Source organism: Asterias rubens, chromosome 11 (genome assembly GCF_902459465.1).
Source record: "Asterias rubens chromosome 11, eAstRub1.3, whole genome shotgun sequence".
NCBI lineage: Eukaryota > Metazoa > Echinodermata > Asteroidea > Forcipulatida > Asteriidae > Asterias > Asterias rubens.
In genome coordinates this window covers 7,124,632-7,141,388 of record NC_047072.1, presented here as the reverse complement: position 1 = coordinate 7,141,388, position 16,757 = coordinate 7,124,632, and the positions used below count along the sequence as shown (strand labels likewise).

Sequence of the window (16,757 nt, the reverse complement as noted above, 5' to 3'; positions counted from 1 at the left end):
TTAATGTAATGAAAATACGTTTTTACATGCTGAAATAATTTTCGTCTCATTATCACCGAGACGAAAATTATTTTCATGACATTGTTTTACTCATTTCTAAAAAACTACAGCACCCCAGCAAGTAATATTTGAAGGGAAGCTTTCTACCATCATTATCTTCAAACTGTGTAAGTTTAGTGTAAATCTGTGGACATTGTGTTTTTTTGTCCTACAAAAAGTACACAGACCCTTTAAAGTAGCATGCTGTAAAACCATGAAACCAGATAGCTAAAATTGAATGTACTTGAAAAGTTGAAAATGATACTGGTTTGATTGACTGTTCGTCAGGCATTTTTGTCTCCATGGTGATGAATTGGCAAGAGGAAATTGAAAGAATTGTTGTTTGCTTTTGTTGTTGTTTGCTTTTTTTCTGTGGGGGGGGGGTGGAGTTTACTTTCACAGTTCAGAACTCAGCGTTTCACAATGAATAACTCAGTCATTACATGGGGAAATATATTGAGTATCTATCTTATAGGCAGTGGACACTATTGGTAATTACTCAAAATAATTATTAGCACAAAACCTTACTTGGTAATGAGTAAAGGGGAGAGGTTGATAGTATAAAACCTTGTGAGAAACGGCTCCCTCTTAAGTAACATAGTTTTCGAGAGAGAATTAATTTTCATTGAATTTGATTTTGAGACCTCAGATTCTGAATTTGAGGTCTCGAAATCAATCATCTGAAAGCGCACAACTCCGGGGTGTTTTTTCTTTCATTATTATCTCCCAACTTTGATGACCAATTGAGCTCAAGTTTTCACAGTTTTTATTTTATTTAATGCATATGTTGAGATACACCAAGTGAGAAGACTGGTCTTTGACAATTACCAATAGTGTCCACTGTCTTTAAATCAAATGTTTCATTTCCTCTTGTTATAATTACAGCCCTTTATTTTCCCAACAAATGACTGTTTAAGATTAAGGAAATAAATACTGCTTTTGTTAGTTCTTTCTGCTAGGGAGACTCTGATAAATTCTGAGTTTTATTCTCATCTGGAATAAAAGGGATCTCAGTTTGTGATTTTGCTCTAATAATGCAGTTCTTATTTCCTACTCCTGTTTCTCAGGCCCACTTTCATTGAGCTACATAAAATGCAGCTAAGCCCAACAAAATGGGTAAAAACCAAAATCAATATTCTTTATCCCCGATGCAAATTTAACATCTCTTATATCTTTGCGGTACTCGCTGCCAAAAACATAGGATTCGAACTGCCTCTAGCAGGGCTGTATGCTTCGTTTTTGAAAGGGCAAGGACACCAAGGCATTTTCTCTTTGGCAAAGGGCACCCTATGAGGAAATTGTAAATTTCTACTGTAGCATTTCAAGGGCACCAAGGCAATGACAAGGGGCAACGGAGGCAATTGCCTCCGTTGCCTCCGTGAAGTATCAGGCCTGCTCTAGCTACCGGGCAACCTCGGTAGTCTAGTTGGTAAGACACTGCTCTAGAATTGCATGGGTCGTGGGTTCGAATCCCACCCGAGTAACATGCCTGTGATATTTTGTTCACGGGACTCGGGGGAAAGTACTGAGTATACAGTGCTAACACACATCGGTGTTTGGGTAAAAACCAAAATCAATAACAAACTTATGCTTACCAGAATATGGTTACCTACATGTACCAGCCAAAATACCATCTCATTTGTACCATGTGACGGGAGCCCAGCTTGTTTTTGCTTAGCCGAAACAATTCTTAAGCCGAAGAACCCAATTTCATAGAACTGCTTGCTAAAAATAAAATGATGCTCTTCAAATTAATCTGCTGAAAGAAAATAGAAGGGAACCGGTTACAAAGAGTTTACATGTGAGACAATTGCTGTTTTGGCTAGTAACCCGATTCTACCTGAAGTGGGCATTACAGCTCTATTTTATGTCAGGTTCTCATTTTGAGTTTCCGAGGCACAAAAAGTACTAGCTAAGTACAAAACAAATTATCCTGACCAGATAGTCCAGAAAGAATTATTCAACCATTTTGAAGTTTTTGTCTTTTGTGAGAATATGACCTTATTTCTCTTTATTTGAAATGATTACATCTTGCAAAAATGTATGTTCTTGAATACAGTTGAAGCCTTAACTATTTCTATATATAATATATTTGTGAAGCCTGCTTACTGTTTTAAAAGAATAAAACAAACTATATTCTTCCTTTGAGATGAATGTGTAACAGAAACTTCATTTTGGTGTTCCCCTTTTTTACAGAATCCATTCATTTCATTTCATAAGTTGTTATAAGTGTATCACTTAACAAATAAACAAAGGGAAGAAGACTGTCTTGGAACAATATTACACTTTAAACGAAACTGCATTGAAATTGTTTAATTAGTCAGAGAAGGGAATAATTATTGTGTTTACAAACAAAAAAGTAGATTAAGCAAAATATACAAATCATTAAAACAACAAAATAAATTTTGAGAAAGAGATTATAAAAAAAAAATCATTTTAAATTACTTTTTTAAATACTTTTTGTCTTCAAAGTATTGTCACAATCACAGGGAAAATGGCCAGCTTTAACAAAAACCAAAGCCCCTTGATTTTTCAACATTGTAGAGCGCCCTCGTGCGGTTGAGCCTGACTCGAGCTAGGTGATTAAAATTTGGTTAAAATCTACTTGGTTTATTTGCTTGCTCGACCAAACCCTTTGATCTCAGACCGCAGATAGAAGTCCTTGAAAGTATTACATAAAAGATTGACAAAAATGTTATTGTCCATACAAAGCCAGAGGATGATTCAAATGTGGGCGCTGTTGGAAGAAGTTTGTCGTGGGGGGGGGGGGGGGGGGGGGGGGGGTGTGGAGGCGAGGGATGGGCCGGGGTGGAGGGGGGGGGGGCAGAATCTCTTGCCACATCGGCGCTGTGACAACTGAGCTATTTTGCCCTATGTTGGCGGTCTCCCTCATGATTTCAATTGTCAAGTAATAGTAAAAAAAAACCATCCTTTGCATTTCGACACATCCTTTGCATTAATTTATAGAAAAGGTCTTTCTCATCCCAGCTTTACGAACAGTCTAAAGCAAGTTTCAGATTTGTATCGCTTATTTGCTGGACAAAACAAAAACAAAACCTTATAAAGTAGGAGGACCCCCACTTTGGGCTAACTTACAACTTGTGTAGAATTCCGCCTATAAATGAACAAGTGCTAAAAACACCCACATCCGTTTCCCCCAAAGAATTAGACACAAACATTAACCCTGGAATTCACTTTTACTCTCGCTTGATGTTATAATGTTAGAAGAACCACTAAAAAATAAGTTTAAAGATATTTTTTCTATAATAAATACTCAAAAGATCAGTGATGAAAAAAAAAAAAAAAAAAAATCTTCGATCTGATGATGCAAAATGAAATAATAGCAATATAGTTTTTGCATGAAACTTTGTTTATTTGACGGTCATAAACGTGTTTTTTTCTTTTTTTCTTTTGGGATTAGGCCTATAATCATTCTCAAACTCTTCGTTGAAAATAATAAATTGATGCAAATAATTATTCTTAATAACAAACGATGTGGTGGGTTTAGGAGCGGGGGGGGGAGGGGGTATGGTCGCTATGCATTCTATTCTATGATGAGTATGACAACAGTTTTGTTTTCTAGTTTTCCTTTCATATTATGGCTAATTGTTTACAATTAACAAACCCCAAGCAACTTTGAAAAAATGACACTTGATGTTCTTTCGGACGGATGAGACAGCATGGAGGCAATCTCTACTGACAAGACAACTTTATAATCACGCGGTATTCTTTCACTTTCGGTAAAAAAGGGTAGGCTAACTGTGGGGAAATCCCTGCAGGGAGTACCACACTGCTTGAAAAGAGACTAGCACGTGTGCTCGTTGTTACTCTTGTCTCTACTCCTTGCACGACTTGATGAAAGGCTAACAAAGGTAGGCGTAGTATGGGGCTCTAACCATTGAAATCACTGTACAACGAATGGCTAATGGGATTCCAGATACCATGCAACCCTACAACCCGGAAGATCGAACGGTCGAACGGCTCGCTGCTCGTGTAATGTGTACGATATAGTCGTCCTTTGCTGTCAAATTTTTTGGAGGATTCTTTAGCGAAACCGGAACAAAAACATTTCACTTTTGATTGCTTTTTTAAAGACGAGAGAGACGAAACATACAAAGGAAGAGCTATGTGCGTTTCACTTTCATCCCGTGCCTGACATGGACACTTCGTATTGAACACCTGAGCGTGTGGAACTTCGTATTTTTAGGGGGGAAATTTAGAGCACGGTAAAGTAACATTTGTTTGTATAAAGAAAGAAAAGATGGCAAGCTCGTCGAGGCGTGCGAGTGATCCACGGAATCGGCAGCAACAGTACACGCAAGTGATGCCTGTTCCTGAAACACCACCTTCATCATCAGACGAAGGTCAGATATTTTGAGTTTTGAGGTATAGAACTAGAAGCCGTAGTCGGTTAGAAGGATTTCTCGATAAATGTAGGCCTGGAATTTATCATCCTCTTACCAGTTTCCACGCTATATAGATAGTATTATTATGCCTTTTTCTTTGAATTGGGAAAAAAATAATGAAGCCATATATCAACCGATGCCCTAATTATCTTTATTTGTTAATATGAAGTATGCAAACATATATTAAAACTTGATGGACATTGAAATGTTCACACTACACACCGATCTTCGATGACTTCAACTGGCCCCATTTGTTTTGAGTTTTTCCTGTTTTCACGGCAAACAAGAAAGTATGGTTTCCCGTTGAAGCCATACATGGAAGAAACATCTGCAGTGACTACAAGTGTTCTTTGAGACTCTGTGTATGACTCTATAGCAAAATAGAATGCTCAGCAAAATATTCAGTCACATGATTTGATCATCATGAATTGTGAATTGAAATAGTGTTTGATGAAACTTTTTGGGTGGGCAAATATTTGTATAAATGGCCTCAACAATATGACATAATTTTGTACCTTGTAGAAATGCCTCTCGACGGGCGCCAGGAGGGTTACGTTATCGCAACTATTGTTTTTGGCGGCTCAGTCATCATGTTTGGGTTTGATTCCTTCATTGTTCAATAGAATGGAACAAACTGTATCAGTTGGTTTCAAGATTTACCCTGCCTGTGAGGTGCATTATTAAGGGAATCAATGTGTGGTGAAGAGGTTCTCAACTAGTGGTTTAATCCCACGAGGCCTGGTTCTTGATAATTTTACCGAGACGAACCAGGCCTCGGCGGGTTTAAACCACTAGTTGAAAAACGATTCAACACGCTTTGATTCCCATTCATAAATACCTTTTCGGTCAAAAACATCATCACTTTTAGGTCAATAAGTAAAACAAATGCAAAAATTATAATTGTTTAATGATTTCTTTCAACTCAACACCCCTCCAGCTATGAAATGGTAAAGCCCTCCGCCGCCCTCGTGTAAACAACTCCTTATAAGGGAATGCTGGGCGTGTCGCGCGTATCGCGTGATGTGGCACAACTGTTTCAGCTGTTGCTCTCAACCAATAGGATTGAAGAAATTGTCTTATAAGAACAGGTGCAAGGTCGTGTGTCATGCCCGTGAATTAACACTTTTTACCGGTCATAAACAAAGGTTTATACACACCCACGTGACGCGCTCTCCACCAATAGAAATAGCGAAACTGTCTGAGGTATTTATGAATGTTCAATTAAAAAATACAAAACCATCAGACTTTTCCGGTCATGACTTTAGTAGACTCACTAAACCTTATGGTCTTGGGTCTGCTGTCCAGTATAAAAATTGAGCCCTTTTTTAAAATAAAGTCTTGAAAGCTTTTTTAACAAACACAACTCAATTAAAGATTGCAATTAATTTACAAAATGTCAACATCAGTCTTTAACATCCAGTTGTTTCTGTTATTTCAGATGTTGAACCTGCATACCAATGGAAATCATATTGTAAGTATGCAACTCCATTTTTTATTATGTTTACTGTTTCCATATAGTATTGTGTTAAATCCCTTTATTGTGATTTTGAGTTGGTGAATTCTTAAATTGGTGATAAGACTATATCTAGGCGTCGTTCAGGACCAATTAATTTGTGTTTTGCACAGGAGTGTAGTTTGGAGTTCAGTTGAGTGTTGATGGAGATCAGCACGGCGTCATACACATGTGTATATTGTAGTTTTGTTGTGACCCAAACATGTATGCATACATCTAGTGTAGTGTACAGTACACTGGCAGTAATATCTTGGCTTCAGTTCCCCACGAGAAGGTTTTTAAAAATTATAGGCCTACAGGTCTGATGGTTCATTGAGGCAACGTAGACAAAGTTGCCCTTGGTAATTGCCTCGATGCCCTTAGAAAAATTCCACTAGCAACTCAAATCTCCTCGTTCAGGTTCCCTTTATCAAGGAGAAAAGGCCTTGATGCCCTTGCCCTTCATGTGGTGGGAATTCATGAGATGGCCCAGGAGTCGATTTCACACTAGGACTAGTCCCAACTTTGGACTTGTCCTAAGAGATATTGAAAATTTAAGGCTCGTTCTAAGTAATGACGAGTAACTCATCCTAACTCAAGATAAGACTAGTCAAACTCTTCGTGAAATCCACCTCAGGAGGGGAACCAACTACAGTACATGGATTCTGCAATAACCTATTTAAGCCGTTTCAGCTTTGCTGTAACGCATAATCTCTATATTAACAATGCAGTTTCAATTTTTCATGCTGTACAATTTCCTCATTAAGTGTTTCATTGCACCTCTCCACTCAAGGGGCCCCAGGGTTCAATGTTTACACAACATTGTGTGAACAGGGCGTCTTAGTTATTTTGGGCGTCATCTTTGTTTTCTTGTAAGTGTTTTTTTTACTTCCTTGTTATTAAAAGAATCTAAAACCCAGTGTATTTAAATGGCAAGTGATATTTCTTACACTAAAGGCAGTGGACACTGTTGGTAATTACTCAAAATAATTATTAGCATAAAGCCTTACTTGGTAATGAGTAATGGGGAGAGGTTGATAGTATAAAACATTGTGAGAAACGGCTCCCTCTGAAGTGGAGTAGTTTTCGAGAAAGAAGTAATTTTCCACGAATTTGATTTCGAGACCTCAGGTTTAGAATTTGAGGTCCCGAAATCAAGCATCCGAAAGCACACAACTTCGTGTGACAAGGATGTTTTTTTTTCTTTCTTAGTTATCTCGCAACTCCGACGACCAATCAAGCTAAAATTTTCACAGGTTTTATTTTATGCATAGATGTTGAGATACAGCAAGTGAGAAGACTGGTTTTCGACAATTACCAATAGTGTACACTGGCTTTAAATGTACACTATAAGCCGACACACTACATGTTTGCGCTATAGTACATTAAACTGAAAGTCAGAGCTCAATTTCAAAGAGCTGCTTAAAGGCACAAAAAGGTCACTAAGCCCCGAACTATTTTGCTTTTAAAACCAGAATATACCAGCTGAACTACCAAGTCACATGTTCTGCTTAGTTTTGCTTTATACGCTTATAGTTCCTTACTATTACTGAATTAAATTAATCGCGCTGGTGGCATGTTAGCAAAACATTCAATGTGACGTGTTTGAAACTAGTTTTGTGACCAAAATCAACACTTCTGCAACTTGTATGCAAATTCCATGAGCCGTTGTTTGTTTCCAAGAATATCAACACTTTTGTTGAATATTTGTGTGACATTGTCACAAACTATGGTTGCTTAATTTTGTATTGAATTATGTTTTTTAAAAATAGCTTCCATAGCTTCCCATAGATTTCCATCATTGGTTGGAAAACACAGGCTGTGGCCTGGGCTGTTTGCTCTGAAGTGAAGTGAAAGGAGCTCTACAAACTTGGGCCCAGCAGGGAATTCCCCAGATTCGTGGACAACCCTTTAATGCTCCAGTGCACAAACCCAAACCACTCTTTAAATGATGTATGTAACGTACAAAACATTGTACATAGGACACATTGTACACTTTACTCTTCATGTAGCTGCAGACCTTTGGTCTGTTTGAATTTTTTTTTACAATGACAGATGCATTCTAAAATCAGAAACACTTAACAGCCAACAAAAATTCCTTCTCTGTCGTTCCAAACTAGCACAGTAGCCTCGTTACATGTTGTTCTAACTTTACAGTGCGGGCTTGTTGTTGAGCACCGTCTTTGGCTTACATTGTCTCATGTGACAGTATCCATGTCAGACCATTGCGCTTTAAGCTGTTTTTAAAGTAGCCTATCTGCCTAGTATTGCATTGTACTTGCCCCAGATTGTTTTAGTAGCCAAGATTTTAAATTAAGCATGTATTGCCATAGTTTTTTCAGGTGTGTATTCTTAGTAAGTAGTGATCACAACCATTTTAGATTGTGAAATGTTTACCTTCTTACACTCAAAAAGAAGGAAAAATATCAGCATTATAAAAAACAAGTACGTAATGGAGTTAGCACATTTTTGATTAGCCCACTGGGCAACTTGAGAAGTGGCGATTACTGAGCCCCTTTGAGCAGTTTTTACCAAAACTTCTGTCCTGCAATAGTAATTATTACAGGTCCCCAGGGCTGGTGTAAAAAAGTTGACCTCTACATGTAACATGGAAAACACATTATTTATGTGGGTGCAACTTTGCATCATCAAAATATACTTTTATATGAACATGTTGCCTTGGATCGGGCGAGTTGGTCCATGAAAAGAGTTTAAAAACGTTTCGTATGAAATGCGTGTTTAGAAAGATGTTTTAGACGTAGAAAATAATGATCCAAATAAATATGCCTCGAAATTGCAAGGTTTTTCTTATTATTTTTATATAGTGAATTAACACGGCATACCATTTTGAGGAGTCAAGTTTTTGACTCTATAAAAAGGCTGACCGCGTTAGTTCACAAGGTAAAAGGAAAACCATGCAATTTCGAGTTATATTTTTGTGTGGATAATTATAATCTACTTAAAAAAAATATTTTCTAACCATATCAATTTCATAACAAACGGTTTCAAATGCTTTTCATGGACCAACTCGACCGATCCAAGTCAATGTTTCTTTAAATTTGATGTTTTGTGACTGTGAGATGAAATACACAGTTAAAAATGAATAAACAATTACTGTCTTGGTTGCTTTGTCCACTTCTTGTTTCTAATAGGGCTGTGACAGCGGGTATTGTTATTACCAAATGCCTCATTTGCTACCAAAATTATGCAATGTGTGTTGTATCAATTGACCAACATTTTTTGCATAATGGCCTCAGAGGAGTTGGTCTGTAGTACAGTATGTAAATATTAGACTGTTCATTTTGCATAATGGCCACAAAGGAGTTGGTCCAAATATTTGACTGTTTATTATAAATAATGGCCACAGAGGAGTTGGTCCATACATGGAGCAATATTGCTCTGACAGAGTTGTCGCAATATTGTTAGCTCCATGGTCCATAGTATAAATATTGGACTGTTCATTTTGAATAACAGCCCCTGAGCAGTTTAAGTCCATAGTACATGTATTAATATTGGACTGTTTATTTTGATCCGCCTGGCTTGGGAGTATGGATAATAATGAGACTGGGATGCCCATCTGTTAGGATCCTTCTTGATTTTAATCAAGTAATTGTGTTCTTTAAATATTGGACTGTTTATTTTGAATAATGGCCCCATAGGTCCCTAGTATAAATATTGGACTGTTTATTTGGGTCTGTCTGGCTGGAGGAGTATGGATTGTAATGAGATAGTGCTGACCATCTGTTGGGACCCTTCTTGATTTTAATCAAGATGTCACGTTTTATATTCATCAACGAAGACACTTAAGACAATTGATACGGTTTGGGCCGTGCTGGAATCTTTCCGCTCTGGAAGCAAATTAGTTGTAATTCTGTTTTTGTTCTCGGTTGAAGAGGAGGCTATTACATCTTAAAGACACTGGACACTATTGGTTGTCAAAGACCAGTCTTCTCATTTGGTGTATCTCAACATATGCAAAAAATAACAACTCTGTGAAAATTTGAGCTCGATTGGTCGTCGGAGTTGCGAGATAACTATGAAAGAAAAAAGCACCCTTGTCACCTGAAGTTGTGTGCTTTCAGATGCTTGATTTCGGGACCTCAAATTCTAAACTTGAGGTCTCGAAATCAAACTCGTGGAAAATTTCTTCTTTCTCGAAAACTACTCCACTTCAGAGGGATCCGTTTCTCACAATGTTTTATAATACCAACCCCTCCCAATTACTCGTTGCCAAGTAAGGTAGTATGCTAATAATTATTTTGAGTAATTACCAATAGTGTCCACTGCCTATAAGTCTGTTGTTATTGAATTCGTGATATTGTTTGATGAAATTAATACTCATGAAACTAATAGTCTCCAGTGCCTTTAAAGACAATCACTGTTTGGGCCGGTACTGGAATCCACCCCGCTCTGGAAGCAAATTAGCTGTAATTTCTGTATTTTTTGTTCTCGGTTGAAGAGGAATGACCTTCGCCTAATCTTACCTTACATGTAAGTCTGTTGTTATTAAATTCCTGATACTGTGTGATGAAACTGATGCTCATGAAACTAAATAGGAGGCGAAGAATACTTTCTTTTTTGTTCTCGGTGAAGAGGTCTTTAAGCAAGACCTTTGAGAGAGACCTTCTCCTTATCTTATCTTAGACATGTTTTTATTAAGTTTATAATACCATGATGTGATGAAATTGAAACTCAAGAAACTAAATAGGGGTAGGAGATATTATTATATTTATTGACCAAACCAACAGCGGACGAGACGCCAATTACAGGAAAGGATACAAAAAAAAAACAATAAGACATATTCATATAGCCTATATAAAAACAATCTGATATGTACAAAGTTAACAATTAAAATAGAATCATCTTAGGAAAGAAAATTAAAGCATACATTGAAGATTAAGTAAAATAAAATAGGGAACAGAAACAGACCACCATGAACGACTGTGAAAATATATTTAAAATAAATTTTAAAAGCAAAAGCCCCTACATTAAACTATAAACAGAATAAACGATAAAAAGACAAGGGGAAAAAAAAAGAAGAAAAAAAAAGAGGATATGGCACTCAAAACCTGACCACGAAAAGAATTAAGTTCTTTCTAGATGGTTTCATCACATCAACTTGAAAGCAGGCCTTGAGTTACATGGAGACCATGGTGTCTCTCAACCCTGGGCCCTATTTCATAGAGCTGACTGTAAAAGAATCCTGTTGGTGTTGGCGGTCACCCTATTTTGTCAATATCTTTGTTCGGGTGCCAGTCAGAATAATAATAATAATAAGACATTTGTAAAGCGCCTAATGCAAAAAGCCTCTAAGCGCATAAAGAGAACAATGAAATAAACAATGAATGAAAGATACAAGATACAAATAAGCAAAGTACAAAAAAAAAGCAGCTTTAAACAGATGAGTTTTCAACAGGGACTTAAAACATTGTAATCAATTAGCTTGGGGAATAATATGCACAGGAAGACTAATCCAAAGAAATGGTGCAGCGAAAGAAAAAGATCTGTGGCCATAAAAAATGGAAGAAGCTCTAGTAGCAGAAAGCAATGACTGTTGAGATGATCGTTAAGTCCGAGTAGGGGAATAATGATGAACAAGTTCAGATAAATAAGCAGGAGATTGACATGTTCGAGCCTTGAAAGTTAACGGAAGAATTTTGTAAACGGTTCCAAACTTAACCGGGAGCCAATGCAATTGCATTAGTACAGGTGTAATATGGTGAGAACGAGGCAGGCAGGCAGTGTTATACAACAGTTAACTGCCGTGTGGTCAGGGGTGGCATGTTGTGGCCGTTGGTTCGAGTCCCACTCTAGACAAATCATTTGAAATTTTCCCAGTCAGTTTGCCCTATGGTTTATAATATTTGATGTAAAAGTACCCAAAACACTGGTGTTTCTAGTTCACATAGCAAGCAAGCACTCCTGTTGTACCTGGTTTCCTCAGGCTTGCGAGCTATACAGTGATTACATCCTTGGTTTCTGGTAAACTGACTCCGTGGTAGTACAGTTAATTATGATCCTATAAGCTAATTAAAGTAGTAGTCCCAGCCTATTTTCTATACCATCCGCCGGGGTAACAGTTACAAAAAGCAGGACAGTTCCTTTCAGAACTGAGAAGTCTACCGAACCCCCGAACATTCTACTCCGCAGTAAGTAGAATAAAGCAAGTCAGTTCTTAAATTTTTAAATTGGTCTCAACGTTTCGACTAGCTTGCTCTAGTCATCGTCAGTGATGAAGTTAACTTCTTATGAGGTATCCTTGGATTTATTACCAGAACTAAACAATTGTTATATGATGACTGGTACACACCAGTTCCTAAAATGCTACCCAGTAACCTTTACTTTCACAATAACTAGGAGGGCAAAATGATTCATTGCGATGAATTGTGGTCAGTTTCTGCCCATTGTATGTAGTAGTAGTAGACCTAAACCACCATTTCCCTGAAAGTCATTTTGTAAACAACAACCAACACGGTTCACATAATAATTTCCAGTCAGGATCTGTCTGCTATTCCCGATGACATCATTGGTTGCCATGATGTTTTCTTTGGAGACCCAGGAAAGGATGTGGTTTCGCTTTATATCATGGACAATGTGAACAATAAAAAGTGTGAATCACGGCTGGTAATGATTTTTTTTGGTATAAACAGAAGTATATTCTTGGATATTCTAGGGCCTATTTTCATACTTACTGCATAAATACGTGGTTACTCCATCCTGTATTTTACAGTAAGCACACATGAGTGGTAAGCACAACTCACTGGCAAGCAGAGCCATGACATTGGGCCCTTTTTTGATACGTTGTGTTTTTAGACATGTTTTGTTTTGGATACCAGTGCTTTTTCCCAAACCTGGGGCCAATTTCATAGTGCTGCTTAAGCAACAAATTCGCTGAAGCACGAAAATAGTTGCTTATTTTACACATGTTACTGGCCAAAACTTCATGACATATACATTGCTTGTGACTAGTATTTAGCTGTTGTTTACTTAGCATAATAATTGAGGGAGTTTTGGCCGGTAAATTTTACTAGGCAAGGATTTGTTTGCTTAAGCAGCTCTATGAAATCGGGGCGTGGGCTTAGGCTTCATCATCAATTTTTGAGCGGTGTACGTTGTTTCCTACATCAACTGAAGCCCTGAGACGAAAGCCTAAGCCAAGATTTTTAATAAGCTCACTTAGTGTTTTTGTTTCTCTGAATACAATACAGCGTAAGCCTACTGGCAGTAGAAAAGAAAATCACTTCCTACATTTTTATCGTGTATAAAAATTGTGAACAGTCACCATCTGGTAACAGACCATGTGAACTTTGTTCACAATAAGTGTGACCGCATGACCCACCCGTATACACACTGCCACATCATACGACTACTGTGCACACAAGCCATCTGCACTCGTACCACTAACCGCATGTGGAGGCCTGACGGCCTCCGCATGCGGATAGTGTACGGGGGCATCATGTTGTGCGATGTTACGCACAGTGAATGTGGGTGGGTTTTATACAGCGGCGGTCTTTTTTCGGAGTGAATAATTCGACTGCCTTGAGCAAGGCATATATACATACCTACTTTTGCCACTCATTGTATGATTTCATTGTGCCTGATTCCAGTTATTGACTCATTCAAGTTGGACCGAATCATAATACCCTTCATTACACTCTGAATGCTCTGTTGATCGCTCTGTTGATCATGAGTAGATATGAGAAGTGATTAGGTTTGCTGCTTGAACGCACCAGTGATTTAATAATCATGGGAAAATATGTAACAGGCTTTGCTCAGAGTCTTTTGGGTAGTGTGGTAGGGAGTGACAGAAAACATTGTTGCACACACCCTGTGTAACGTGTGTACAATCCTGTTTTTATTTTTGCTACAAACGTGTTCGCCCCGGGCCTGATACTCTACCGTGTCATGAAAGTGATTGCCTCCATGCCCTCTGGTCAATGCATGAAATGCTTTGGTACAAATTTACAATTAGGGCGCACTTTACCAAGGAGAAATTGCCTTGGTGCCCTTGCCCTATCAAAAGTGAAGCAAACAGGCCGGCGCCCTCATCTGGTGGTTGGCTGCATTAAAGTTTGCATCAAAGCTCACCTTGTAAAGTGTAAGATGCTGCGCTACCTGTTATCAATGGGTAGTTCCACATAGCTGCTCTGCATAGTGAAGTAAAAAAGAGCACTTTGAGACACTTTGGGGGGGGGTGTTTAAACCTTTGATAATGACCAGTAAAAAGTGTTGAAACATGGGTGTGACACCTGTTGCACCTGTGCTTACATGTATAAGACAGTTTCTTCATTCCTATTGGTCGAGAGCAACGGCTGGAACAGTTGTGCCACATCACGCGATTCGCGCTACTCCTTATAAGGAGTTGTTTACCCAGATGGCCTTACCATTTCATAGCTGGAGGGGTGTTTTGTTGAAAGAAATCATTGAACAATTATAATTTTTGCATTTATCTTACTTTTTGACAAAAAGTGTTGATGTTTTTTGACCGAAAGGTATTTCGTCTCGGTAAAATGATCAAGAACCAGGCCTCGGCGGGATTAAACCACTTAGTTGAAAACCTCTTCAGCACACATTGATTCCCTTATTATAAAACCGTTCATTTTTCTTGTTTTCAGGCATTGAACACAATTTAGTCAAGCCTGTTTATTTTATCTTGACTATTTCTTACTTGTGAGCATTGCCTGATTGGAGCTCAGCCTTCAACAATGAAATGAATTTGTAATTTTGTTTGGCTCGGTGAAAACTGTTCAAGGTTTTTTCATCACCTTCTCCTCCCTATAGTTTCCGTACACTGTAGGACATTTGGGTCGCATTACAAAGTACTTTGTTGGCACTTCCTTTTTTTTTACAGGTATGTGTAGTGTGCACTCTGAGAGGTTTATAGTGCAATCTTTGTGCACTGAAGTGAATAAACATTGAGTTTTGTTTTGTAATAGCCCCCTCTGTTGGCAGCACAGCTGTTTGAAGGTTAAAGATTGTGGAAAGGGAAATTTAATAAAGGGGTGTTCATGATGGAAGACACGTTTGCAAACATGGCGAATTACCACCACTCCCAACTAACTGTGTATTTCAATGCCTCAGTATGAGATTCTGCACTCTTTTCAATGTTAATATCTAACACAAGTTTTTTCATTTTGGAAATTAGTGTGTTTTTATAAGTTGTTGTTTTTTGGTCAGCAAACTGACAGAATCTTTTGCACCATCCAGCATTGAAGAATTGAACATCTTTAGCAATACCCTTAGCAAAATCTGGCCTTAATCTTCGCTTTCTTGTGAAATGAGGCTCAAAATGCATAGACAATTTTTTTAAAGGCGGGTTGGGGGGGGGGGGGGTTGATTGGTGTTTCCCCCTCTTACAATTTTCCCAATTCGGATTGTACAGATTGGGTGACAACCACACTGGACCCCCTTTGGCAATTGGTCTTCGAAGTTGCAAGAGAACAAGGAAAAGAAAAAACCGCACTTGTCGCACAAATGTGTACTTTCAGCTATGCATATAATGCCTGAAGTCTAAATATTTGAGTGAGAAAATATCTCTTTTCTCAAAAGCTATGTTACTTTAGAGGGAGCTGTGCTCACAATGTTTTGTACTATCAACAGCTCTCCATTGCTTGTTACCAAGTAAGTTTCCATGCTAACAATTATTTTGAGTAATTACCAATAGTGTTCAGTGCCCTTTAAGATGGTTATTATACCCTGATGTTCACACACATGGAATCATTTGTATTTTAGAGATCTCCGAGTGATCCATAATAGTGTTACATTCCGGTGTGGATGAGTTCATTTACAAACGAGATAAAGATCGCTGGAAACTTCACAGATCACCCCTCTCTCTCACTCTCTCTCCCTTCGGCAGTGGAAGTCGTCTTAATTAATTTGATTTCAGTCCGTGATTGGATTACGGCAGGTAAATGATGCTGCTCGGATTGATTGATTGGTTGTGTAATGCGGCGGTGGTGTGTATTCATCGTTAAGGCGCCCCGAGGAGGCATTATTTACGTGGCTCTAGATTGACACTGGACAGCAGGGCCCAGTTTAAAAAAGCCTGTAAGCACAAAAATTTGCTTCTAAGCATGAAATTTCTTCCTTAATAAAAACAGGATTACAAACCAAATTTCCAAGGCAACAAAGGGGATTGCCTCCATGCCCCCTGGTCATTGCCTTGGTGCCCTTAAAATGCTCTTCCAGTAGAAGCTTACAATTTCATCATAGGGTGTCCTTTACCAAGGAGAAAATGCCTTGGTGTCCTTGCCCTTTCAAAAATGAAGCGTACAGGCCTGGGCCTTAATTTTAACACAGTACTAAAATAGACAATCAAATAAGGAACCAAATTCAAGATTTACTCATTTCATGAACAGGAAACAGTGTTCTGATCTCCCACTATATTGAATTGGCTCATTACTGTGCATTGACCCCATGTCTGTAATTTTGCTGCCCTTTTAGCATTGCCTCTCTGCATCTAACTGCAGACACTTTCAATGTGTCTTATCGGTAGCAGCCTATAAATCCTTCATTTATTTTGAAACAACAACTGCAGACAATGTTCCAACATACTGAAGTGTGAATTTAACCATATCCTATGATTAATAGCTTCGAGCGTGGTAGTCTGTTAAGCCCCTCCCCCTCCCGCTCCTCCCTTCCCAGATGGATAACATTTAAGCCTGTCTGTTGGCAAGCTCACTAATCCAGGAGTTGTTCAAGTTTGCTCATTTTCACTTGTCTTGTTGCAAAAAAAACAACACTTGATCGCCAAAATCGGGTGGCCGGTTGGCTTGTGTGTAAAATGCTCGCCTCTCACCAAGGTGACCTCGGTTCGATTC

General features: G+C 38.4%; 1 long non-coding RNA gene across 1 annotated transcript; it reads left to right on the top strand.

Annotated features, from left to right (window-relative positions):
• The first annotated feature begins 1,601 nt into the window (after nt 1-1,601).
• Nucleotides 1,602-2,187, top strand: LOC117296940. The gene is made up of 2 exons (XR_004519825.1): nt 1,602-1,926; nt 1,957-2,187. It is a non-coding gene; the product is annotated as an uncharacterized LOC117296940 (long non-coding RNA).
• Nucleotides 2,188-16,757: the final 14,570 nt, after the last annotated feature.